This window comes from Pelodiscus sinensis, chromosome 33, assembly GCF_049634645.1.
Source record: "Pelodiscus sinensis isolate JC-2024 chromosome 33, ASM4963464v1, whole genome shotgun sequence".
In the NCBI taxonomy this organism is placed as follows: domain Eukaryota; kingdom Metazoa; phylum Chordata; order Testudines; family Trionychidae; genus Pelodiscus; species Pelodiscus sinensis.
The window spans coordinates 6,711,476-6,722,375 of record NC_134743.1 but is presented as its reverse complement, the minus strand read 5'-3'; the positions used below and the strand labels follow the sequence as shown (position 1 = coordinate 6,722,375).

The following is a 10,900-nucleotide window of genomic DNA, read 5'->3' as shown; positions in this document are numbered from 1 at the left end:
GGTGGTGTTGTATTGTACACTTGTTCTGAGTTCCAGAAAGAGGCAAGAGGCAGACCAGCTGAAAGTCTCTGGGTAAAGACGAAGTGGGGAAAACACATCCAAACCAGGAGGAGGAGGAGGGAGATGAGGCATTTCTAGAACAAATAAAACAAATATCCAGACCCTTATAGTAATGAGGGACTTTACCTACCTAGACATCAGTGGGAAAAGTAATATGATAAAACACAAAATATCCACTAAGTTCTTGGAATGTCATGGGGACAATGCTTTGTTTCAGAAACTGAAGGAAGTAACCCAGGGCATAGGCATTTAAGAATTGATTCTGACCAACAGGGAGGAGATGGTTGTGAACCTGTAGGTAGAGGCCTATTTGGGAGAAAGTGATTATGAATAAGGCTGTGAATCATTCATGGAGGTCACAGAAATTATGAAACAAAAAACAGGACTATGTAGCACTTTAAAGACTAACAAGATGGTTTATTAGGTGATGAGCTTCCGTGGGCCAGACCCACTTCCTCAGATCAAATAGTGGAAGAAAATTGACACAACCATATATACCAAAGGATACCATCAAAAAAATGAACACATATGAAAAGGACAAATCAAATTTCATGTGTTCATTTTTTTGATTGTATCCTTTGGTATATACGGTTGTGCCAATTTTCTTCCACTAGTTGATCTGAGGAAGTGGGTCTGGCCCACGAAAGCTCATCACCTAATAAACCATCTTGTTAGTCTTTAAAGTTCTACATAGTCCTGTTTTTTGTTTCAGCTACACGAGACTAACACGGCTACATTTCTATCACAGAAATCATGGATTCTGTGACTTTCTGGGACCTTTGTGACTTCCACAGTAGTTGGCGTGGTACATCTCAGGGCATCCCTGGGGCCAGATGCTGTGCTGGAGCATTGGTTGGAGAGCAGTCAGGGTACCCTGGGCAGTTCACCCACCTGGAGTGGAAGTAGTAGTGGCACCCTAGCCTGCTCTCAGAGCGGTGGAGTCTGCTGGAGTGCTGCCTTTCCCCAGCACCTAAAATTTATTTAGGGCAATTTTTAGTAAAAGTCATAGACAGGTGACAGGTCATCTTAACCATAGTTCTCTCCAGCAAAGTGACAGAGTCCCTGTGTGCCTACCTGGTCATCAACAGTTTATGGAATTTGCTTTGGTCACAAGGATGTCACAATAGTGCTTGTGTAAGTTTAACTGGAAGTTCTGGTTGACAGACTGAGAGGCCATCTATCTCTCAGTACTGGAGCTAGTTGGAGAAAGGATTGAGAGAAGGTGTTGAGGAAAGACTAAACCATGAATACATTTGTGAGTGAACAGGAGGTAATTGATAGAGGTAAGGGTCACTATTGTATTTTTTATATCCAACCTGTAGCCACACATACACATTCAAGAGCATGGGTGCATAGAAACGTGTAATATTCTCCATTTCTATGACCAGATCATTAGCTGCTGTAAATCCAGTGAGCCTCTACTGACTTCCCTTTTAATTGACTTGAGTTGAAGGACTGGCCTACAGCCTCTGAACCTGGAAACTTTCCTGACAACCTGTGTCACTATTGGATCTTATGGGGAAGGTCTTCTTTCCTTTCTCCAGTTGTTTTATGTTGTTAATATGGGTCCTTATTTTATGACTTCTGCATCCTTGGAGCCAAAATCCAGTGGTGCAAAGCATCAGAGATGGGAGAAATTAGAAGAGAAAACACAGAAGGACTTCTCTTCTAGCTGACTGTGTCTAGACTACAAAGTTCTATCACTTTTCTTTTGAAAGAGGCTTTTCTGACAGTTGGCCCGTCTACACTGGGCCAAATGTCAGAAAAAAAAGCCTCTTTCAGAACATCCCTTCTTCCTCGTAGAACGAGGTTTACTGAGATGCTGAAAAAACATGTCTGCTTTTCCAATATTTTTTTGGAAAAGCAGACGCATTCCTTGGACGTGGCAGAGCTTTTCTGGGATATCTCTGGTATCCTGGAAAAACTCTGCAGTCTAGATGTACCTGCTGTCTACTTAAGATATTAAGTGGATAGCTAGCATATTAAATGGAGGATAACAAAGCGTTTCTTAGCAACACTAGTGCTCTTAATCCTTCACCATTACTATTGCAACTGTATGGGCAATGTAAGTTACAGTTCTGATTCCATCTGCATCTGGGTGTTGGAATCGAAGGGTAAGGATGGGTAATCGCCTAATCTTGAGCAATCTTTCATGGGAAGGGTAAATTCTGATCAATTCCTCCTCCATGCCTTGGAATGCTGTTACAATGGAGACAGATAAATATGGCATTTCAGATTTCTTGTTAAATATTAAGTCTCCAGGAGAATTTCTGCTGAGACACACATGGGAGATAAAATCCTGATTTTATTAATACATCAACTATTTCACAGTTTCATCGAGTTTAAGGCTGGTAGGTCATTAGATCATGTACTTTAATCTTCTGTATGTCACAAAACCATTACGTTTCACCTAGCAACCCTATGCTGAAACCAAAACTTGTCTTGGACTAAAAATTGTCACTCTTGAAGGGTATGTCAACACAGCAGTGTTAATTTGGAATAACTGATGTTATTGCAAAATAACATAGTCCGCATCTACACAGCAAGCCATTATTTCAACATAATGTCAAATAATGTCAAGCTGGAGGACTTCTTTCTCCGACTCCTATAACCCGCATTTTATGTGTAGACAGCGCCAAAAGCCGAAATAAACTATTTCAACTTAAGCTGCACAATTGAGAGCTCAAGTTGTGTAGCTTATTTCTGCTTTAGCCCTGCTGTGTAGATGTGCCCAAGGCCTAGGAGACTAAGATGCTGTGTGCTGCAGACAGAGGATAGGAGAAACTGAAATGCTACCAATGCCTGAGGCCTTTGCAATGGTAGAGAAATGATTAGGTCAGAAATGCCCTGATGATCCTGGTGGTTGATCAGTGCCCCATACTCCCGAAGAAGACAAATTCCCAACCTCCCAAACAATAATCCCTGCTAGTCTGACCCAGGGAAAATTCCTCCCCACCCTCAAATCTGGAGATCAATTGCATCCTGACCAATGTTCTCTCCAATTCTACGTGTAGAATACATTTGATGTGCATTGAGGCATGTACGGATGTGTACAACCATTAGAAACACATGTCTGCCACCCAAGTGCTCAGTTTACAGGTAACACTGATCCTGACTATGTGAGCAAGACTTACCAAGACTTAATCTCTGAGGCTTCACATAAAGGTATGGGGCAATCACCCTACCCATGGAAAACACCTAGCTAGATAATTTCATGGAGGTTAGGTCCATAAAAGGCTATTAGCCAGGGGATAAAATGGTGTCCTTGGCCTGTGTTTGTCAGAGGCTGGAGAGGGATGGCAGGAGATAAATCGCTTGATAATTGTCTTCTGTCCACCCTCTCTGGGGCACCTGGTGCTGGCCACTGTCAGCAGACAGGATACTGGCCTAGATGGACCTTTGGTCTGACCCAGTACGGCCGTTCTTATGTTCTTATGTTGTGCATTGGGGGAAAATCTTTTAGGGTCTCTAGAGGCAACTGGACAAATACCTATTCCATGTGTCTTCTCTGCAAGTATTTAAATTACCATAAAATAAAACTGAAGCCTTTTTTCAAAACAGAGTGCATAAAGTTTGACTTCTAAATTCATACAGTGGGGTCTTTAAAAAGTGGCTTGATTTTCAAGAGATACTGAACCCCTAGAAGTTCTTTGCACCATCCATAGGTAATTCTGGGTGCTCAGCACTTTTGGAAATGACACCCTGACTAAGCAAAACACTTCAGCATGTGTTTAACTTTAGATTTATTTGTTGGCATTGAGTTAGGCATGTGATTAATTTGTTGAATCAGGATGTAGGCGTGTTAATATGGATTGAGGAGTTTTAGTTTAGGCACCCAGTTTTAAAAATCTTGGCTCTAAATTATTCTGTGTGCTATCAAAATGCCTACATTAATAGTAAAGGTGGAAAAGATTATTTTATGTGGGGATCTTATTTAAAAGGAGCAGCTTTTCCTTATTATAATCCGTCCCCCCACAATAGCTCTGCAAACAGACATGGTCACCATGAGGGAAGAAAAGGATTTGCATGATTCCCAGGTCCACTTATCACCATGTCTGGTCTCCTACAGAGTCTTTACTAGATAGTGAATTAAAGACACAAGCCCTGAATCCCAACATCAATGATAACCAGCAGAATCCTTTCCTTTAATTTCAGCTGTTTACAGCGAGGTTGTTTTCCTCCTGGACCATATGGACGATCAAGATAAGGCCTCTATTGCCCTTCAGATTGTCAAGATAGCTGAGACCAAACTGGCTGTCGTTGTGACTGTTCTGCTAGAAAAGCTTCAGCAGGATGAGGTAGGGCAGTTTCATCAAATCACATCTGTTTTCCATGTTTCCACTCCAAATTCTGTTTGACTTCATGGAAGTAATTCAATACAGAACTTGGCTCAGCCCACCTTCAGTGTAATCAGTATTTACCCTTCTGTCTTCATGCAAAACTCATCATGCAAAATTCTGTTACAGATCAGGATGATATAATAAAGAGACACTCAGAGGAGCACTGTCCTTTTGTACACACTGGAGTACATGGGCTGTATATTATAAAAGTGCACTGTAGGGGTATCTATAATCTCTTATAGCAGTATTTTGTCCTCCTTTAGCATCTTCATCCAAAAACCTCAAAGCACTTACCTACTTACGCATGAATTAGGTTTTACAGCACCTTTGGGAGAGTGATAAACATCCCCATTTACTGATGGGCTGTGTCATGGGGAATTAAATAACTTGCTCAACACCACATAGTGAGTTAGTAGAAGAATGGTGAATAAAACCCATGTGAACTGACTCTCTGCTCTAAACCCAAGACAACACTTCTTAATTATAATGACATATGATTGGGATATAGCTCTGAAGGGTTCTTAAATAATCCAAACCCCTTTTTCTTTTATTAATACTCGCATCCAGCAAAGTCCATTTCTCTATTAAGGGTCAACACAGAAGGCATTTTAGTTTCAAGTACCAGGAAGCCAAGACAAGCAGTTCATTTCTGGCTCGCTTGAATAGTGTGGGGCTCTTGTATTCATAAGTTATCAATTATGATTTTCAATTAAAAATCCTCCTTACATTTAAAAATGAATGGAAAGAGGCAGAGCCTCTCCCCACTAGAGCAGTAATAATAGCAGTTTGCAGCAGCATCCTTTAAAAGCACAACCACTGGAATGTGTAGCCAACCATTGGCTTTGAACATTCCAAAGTGCTTTATGACCTTAGCAGGCAGTTCACACCTTCAGCTGCCTGAATTCAGAGTTATAGACTCACAGGAGACAGATGTGAAAGGCTTGTTGGATCATCCAATTTCCCAGCAGTGCCTTTTTCATTTTTTGGGGCCAAACCAATTTTAAAAGCTCCTACTGACTGGGTTTCCACCACTTTCCAATGAAGACGATGTAATAACCTGATAGATGTCTTATAGCTGGGGCATTTTTCCTGATGTTAAAGTCTAAATTTTAGGTCTCTGATACTGCCCCCTGCTGTGCAATGTACGTGCTGCAGGGTAAGAAACACTGACTCCTAAGCATCCTCACTCCACAGTGCATGCTATGCAGCAAGGAGGTGGTGGCTGGCTGGAGTAGGCAGTCACGGTTGTGCTGACTCTGTGGAGGAGAGCTGACCTGATCTGAGCCCAGGGGAGTCCAGTTGTTTTCCCACTGTGATGTGATACGATTTATTTTAGATCCAAGAGAAACCAGGACACTCCAGGTTTACTTAACCACTTTCTTATTTATTGCAAGCTTTAAGCAGTTATGACAGTTGTTTAAGTTTTACAAGCCTTAAAAACAATTACTACACAATTTAAACCTTAAATGCCATACATTCTAAAGCAAGAATATAGTGCAAAGCAATGCAAAAGCAATTAATAAAAGAGCTACTATAATACAATAAGAAAGACTAGTTCACTTACACTTCACCCGTATGCTACCTACAGTAGCAGGCAGGAGGTCAGGGTTCCTTTTCTTCCCATGCATTGGAACACCATGCACTGGATCACCGGTGTGAAGGGCCTATTTACTTCTAGTTACATCGAGCAGTACCTGTGGGTCAATCCTGCTCATTCCCTCCCACGGATTGTTCTTACTAAGCCCATTTTATAGCAAAGCGAGACTTGGTTGTTCTAATAATATTTACCAATTGATTACGTATTGTGTAGGATATGGAACATGCCCAATACCCTATCTGGAGTACATCCTGTCACTCAGGATGTTGCTGCTATGTGCATAGTTGACAGTTGTATGGCTGCATCTGTAATTTGTGGTTATCAGAAACAGAAGTACCTGTACAAGATTGCTTGCCATGTGTTCTTGACATAGTCTCACGTACCATGCTTCATCTGCATTGTTATGCAAAACATTCCTTCCTCTCACAGCTTCTCCCATGACCTTGCCTGCATGCTTATGTGCACCAGACTTGAGACAGGCCTGGGTTGTGCTTGTTAGAGATCCGCACGTGTTAAAGGGAGACGTGGCCATTTATTGTCAAGGCAGGCTCCCCTACACCCACCCAACCTCACCCTGATGCATGAGGTCAGATCCCATAGAGGTTGCAGGTCTCTATTTAAAAGTCAGTTCTGCTGGCCTCCCTGCACTTTTTAAAATTTTCTCCTGAATTACTTCCAAGCTGTTGATCTTTTCTGGGGAATGTGGTGCCAAAAAAGTGAAATAAGCCAGAAGCAGTCACACCTCAGATGAACAATGAGAAACTGTTGTCTTCCTGCTTTATGACAAGATTCCTGTATGTAACAAACCCAACCCAGATGGCTGACTTTTTTTTTCACTGTCACTCCAGGTCACTTGTTGTTTCCCACTTTTCTCCCTCTCATTATGTCAGTTATATTGACCCCCTCTCTAGGTGCGCTAGTTTGCAGTTCTCTGAAATCAGTCTTGCTCTGCTCAGGTTTCTAATTTCTCTGTGCCCCTCTTTATTATTTCTCTGTCACAACTCATACCTTCAACTCCTCCATATTTAGTATCATCTGTGAATTTGAACTTTGATGGACCCCATAAAAGAGACCTTCAAGTGTGCTACTGTCAATGTAGAGGTAACTCCTGAGCTAATTTTCCCTAAAAGCTGCAGAAGATTTACTGCAGGAGTTGGGTATTTTATAATTGTATTTACAAATTCTGTCTGGAGTGGATAAAAAAAGGCATGATGCTAATAATAACAATAACAACAATAACAATAATAATAATAATAATAATAACAACAACAATAATAATAATAAATGAAATTAGATAAGGGGGCAGTGCAGGGCCCTTATTCTGATTAAAAATTTGTAAATTGCTCAGCTTCTTCTGAAATGCTGCTAGCTGGGGTGATTGTGGAGGGCATAGCAAGTTTTATACAAATGAAGACTAGGGGTTACTTGAGTGAGTATGCAGGCTGTGGAATCAGTGTGGTCTAGTGGAGAGGACTCCAGATAGTGAATCAGAAGACCTGAATTATTTTCCTGGCTATTGATCTGCTCTTTTAGCCTGGGCTAGTTGTTTCATGTTTAGATTGTAAACTCTTTTGGGCAGAAGCTTATTAGCGTAAGTGTTACTATATTGCGTTACTATATTAGCTTATAGCATTACTATATTGTCATCAAGGAAACATTTTCCCCAATTGTTCTTTTATGTTTTGTCCCCAGAAAAACAGAGTAGACATTTACTGTATCCTGGAGAAAGTATTACAGCAGGATGCCCAGGTCCTAAAGAGAAGGCTACTGAGCAAAATAATAACACTTGCCTCAAAGCACATGAGAGAGACTCAGGTAAGTTAGATTAACGGAAGTGTTGGAGCATAAGCTTTTGTGGTCAAAGACCCACTACACTGCTTTTGCAGATTCAGACTAACACGGCTACCCCTCTGATACTCAGGTAAGTTAGTTTTCCCTATATGCTAATGACAGGAATGAAAGCTTAAACTAATTAAAACATTGTTTGTAAACTATATACTGAAACTCCAGGATTAATGACTGCTAGGGGCCCACAGATCCCCACACCGTCCTCCAGAAATCCCAGGTCCTAAGCAGCATGTGACTAGTTTCATCTTGTTCAAGTTACACGTGTGCTTAAGTGCTTTGTAAGGTCAGGATATTGTGACATATATCAGATGCAGAGAGGCCTACCATTTCTTAACAAGCAAGTATTTTGTGAAGTCTCCTAGGGATTTCATTATTGATACTGATTTTGTGTGGAAGGTGCTCTGATACTATGGTGTTAAGCAGCAGGATGAAACCTTTAAACAGAATCGGAGCTGTTTCCAAAAGAAGCAGTATTTGGATTTAGGGTATAGTTTATTCAGGAAAATTCTCTGAATATCTTGAAGCTGCCCACCTCCTCTGAGGGAAAAATATCATGTCACTATGATAGCCAATCATCCACCACAAATAGCTAATAGTGAATAGTCTAAGCAGCTTGCAAACAACTGAAAGGCTGACAAGTGTTTAGGCAAACGATTCAATGATTATTTATGACTCATGATTCTGTTCTCAGAAAGTTGGGTGGAAAACAGAAATAAGAACTTGATTCATTTGAGCAGCATTGGCTGGTGTAGTTGGCTTTAATCACTTCAGTCTCTCTCTTTTTGTATTTTTTAAGGAAGCAACAAATGAACTAAAAGTGGCAGCGAGCAACACATTAGTGGCTCTGGCACGCTGCTATTTCAGTGAGGTGATGTATGAGCTTCAATGTCATCTGAATCCACTGAAGCTGTCTGACGTGTTCACTTTGATTACGCTGGGCAACCTATCATCAGCCTATCGTAGGTCAACTTCCATCTTTTGTTTCAAAGTTATTGTCTTCCATTTAAGGACAGAGGTTCACGCTCTGTACAGCTACACAGAGTGCTATTTGGGGGGCATGAGATGAACTGCTGTGGCTGGTTCCAGTTGCTAGACCATGAGCTATCCACACCAAGGTGCAAGCTCTTATGCCCCATTTGAAGTTCTTAAAGGACAGGATTGAGGAAAATCAGGTCTAGTGGAGCTCTTCTCCATTCCACTTCTCATCCCTCCCCAGTGCTCTCTCTCCTACTCTGGGAGAGGATTGGGCATCTGGCACAGCTGCACATTGGTGGAGAATGCTCCTCCTCAGGGTAAATCCCCCACTGATTTTTTACTTCTGCCTTATCATTTGTGTACGCAGCACAAAATGACCTAGGAGCCCATAGCATCCGACCCAGCGGTGTTTCTAAATGCGATAGTAAGAAGGCAGATAACAGTCAATTGTCTGTCTTCCTTTTCTTCTGGTCCTTCTTTTCAGCACTCAAGTGCATTCCTTTTGTGGGAATGACCCTGTACGGCATGAGCTCCATGCGGATGTTAGACGACGAGAGCAGGCTGATGCAACAATTTTGTGGTGGTAAGTGCCAGCACTTATTGTAGATGTCCAAAATGGATATTTAGGGGCCTTGGTACAGAGTTAAGTGACTGATCGTTTACAAACAGGCTCTGAACTGGATTGTACCAGGGGCTGAGTCCTCATGCTCCTGTGGCACTCAGTGGAGTTGAGAGTACTCCTTACTTTGCTGGAGGTGCTGAGCATTTGTAAGTTCAGGCCCTTTATGACTTGTGGCTATTTTAAAAATAAACAAAAGCTGATGCTGCCCATGTGCCAGGAAACTCCTGGGGGAGAATGTGCAGGCAACAGACTGAATTACATTTAAAAATTTCCCGTTTTCCACCCCTCCACCCATTCCTCCTCTTTAGTTGCTTAATTATCATCTCCTTTCACCCTCTTTCTCTGTCCTCTGGTCTTCTCCACTTCTCTCTTCCTTTGCTTTTTAGTTGATGCTCAAGTAAGGCCACGTCTACACTATGCAGAAGATCAATGCTGCTGCAGTTGATCACCAGGGTCCAAATTAGCACGTCTAGTGAAGACCCACTAATTCGAACTGAGTGGGTGCTCCCGTTGGCACCGGTAGTCCTGCTTCTCATGAGGAATAACACTCCTGTCAACCTTCCACTGTGTGGACAGTCTGAAAACACGATTTAAGATACGTCAACTCCAGCTACATAATTAACATAGCTGGAGTTGCGTACCTTAAGTCAACTTTCCCCTTTAGTGTAGATCAGGCCTAAGGGATTAATCCTGCACCTTTGAGATCAATGGGAATTTTGCCATCAGCTTCATAGAACATAGGATTGAGCCTTAATTTTCCTTTCAAGGGCAGCGGGTGCATCTAATTTTAGGGCAAAATGCTGTCAAATCTCAGTATAGCTAATAGGAGTTAGGGGCACTGAACATCTTTCAGACAAACTGTAACCCAACAGGAAATCATACAGTTTTAGGGCTAAATAAGCAATAACTGCAGAGGACATGAATCATTCAGAAAACAGCTGGTCAAAATATTTTGTTTTTGTATTACATTTTTCATATTTTTTTCCAAGTTGATGGAATATTAAACTGAAAAAATGTCAATGACAGTTTTAATCAGGATGTGTTCGGTGTTTTTGTGCAGCTAAAAAGGTGGCTGAAATTTGTTGATTTTTGAAACATGTGAATGATCTTTGTAATTTGAAATTTTGAAAAAAACAAGAGTAAACACTTTTAATTTAATTTCAACTACCTTTACAATCATCTCTAATTAAGAGGTAACAAGGGAGAAAAAAATATGTTTTCAAATGATGGGAATTAAAAAGAGATGGAGAGAGACAAAAGAGAAGAAAGCCTTTTGAGAAACAAGAAACGGAAAGGAGGGAAGAGAAATCATTCAAAACTGTTATTGGATTTCATCAGCTGTTCCTGAATTGGGCATGGAAGTGTAATAAACTACAAGCCTGGGTGTGTCCACTGATAAAACAACGTATCCTTATTACTAGTGCATCCTTTTCATATTGCCTGTCTTTTTTCCTTCCA

At 41.2% G+C, this 10,900-nt stretch overlaps 1 long non-coding RNA gene across 1 annotated transcript; it reads left to right on the top strand.

Moving 5' to 3' along the window:
- The first annotated feature begins 1,245 nt into the window (after positions 1 to 1,245).
- Positions 1,246 to 4,358, top strand: LOC142823413 (uncharacterized). The gene is made up of 2 exons (XR_012898627.1): positions 1,246 to 1,343; positions 4,216 to 4,358. It is a non-coding gene; the product is annotated as an uncharacterized LOC142823413 (long non-coding RNA).
- Positions 4,359 to 10,900: the final 6,542 nt, after the last annotated feature.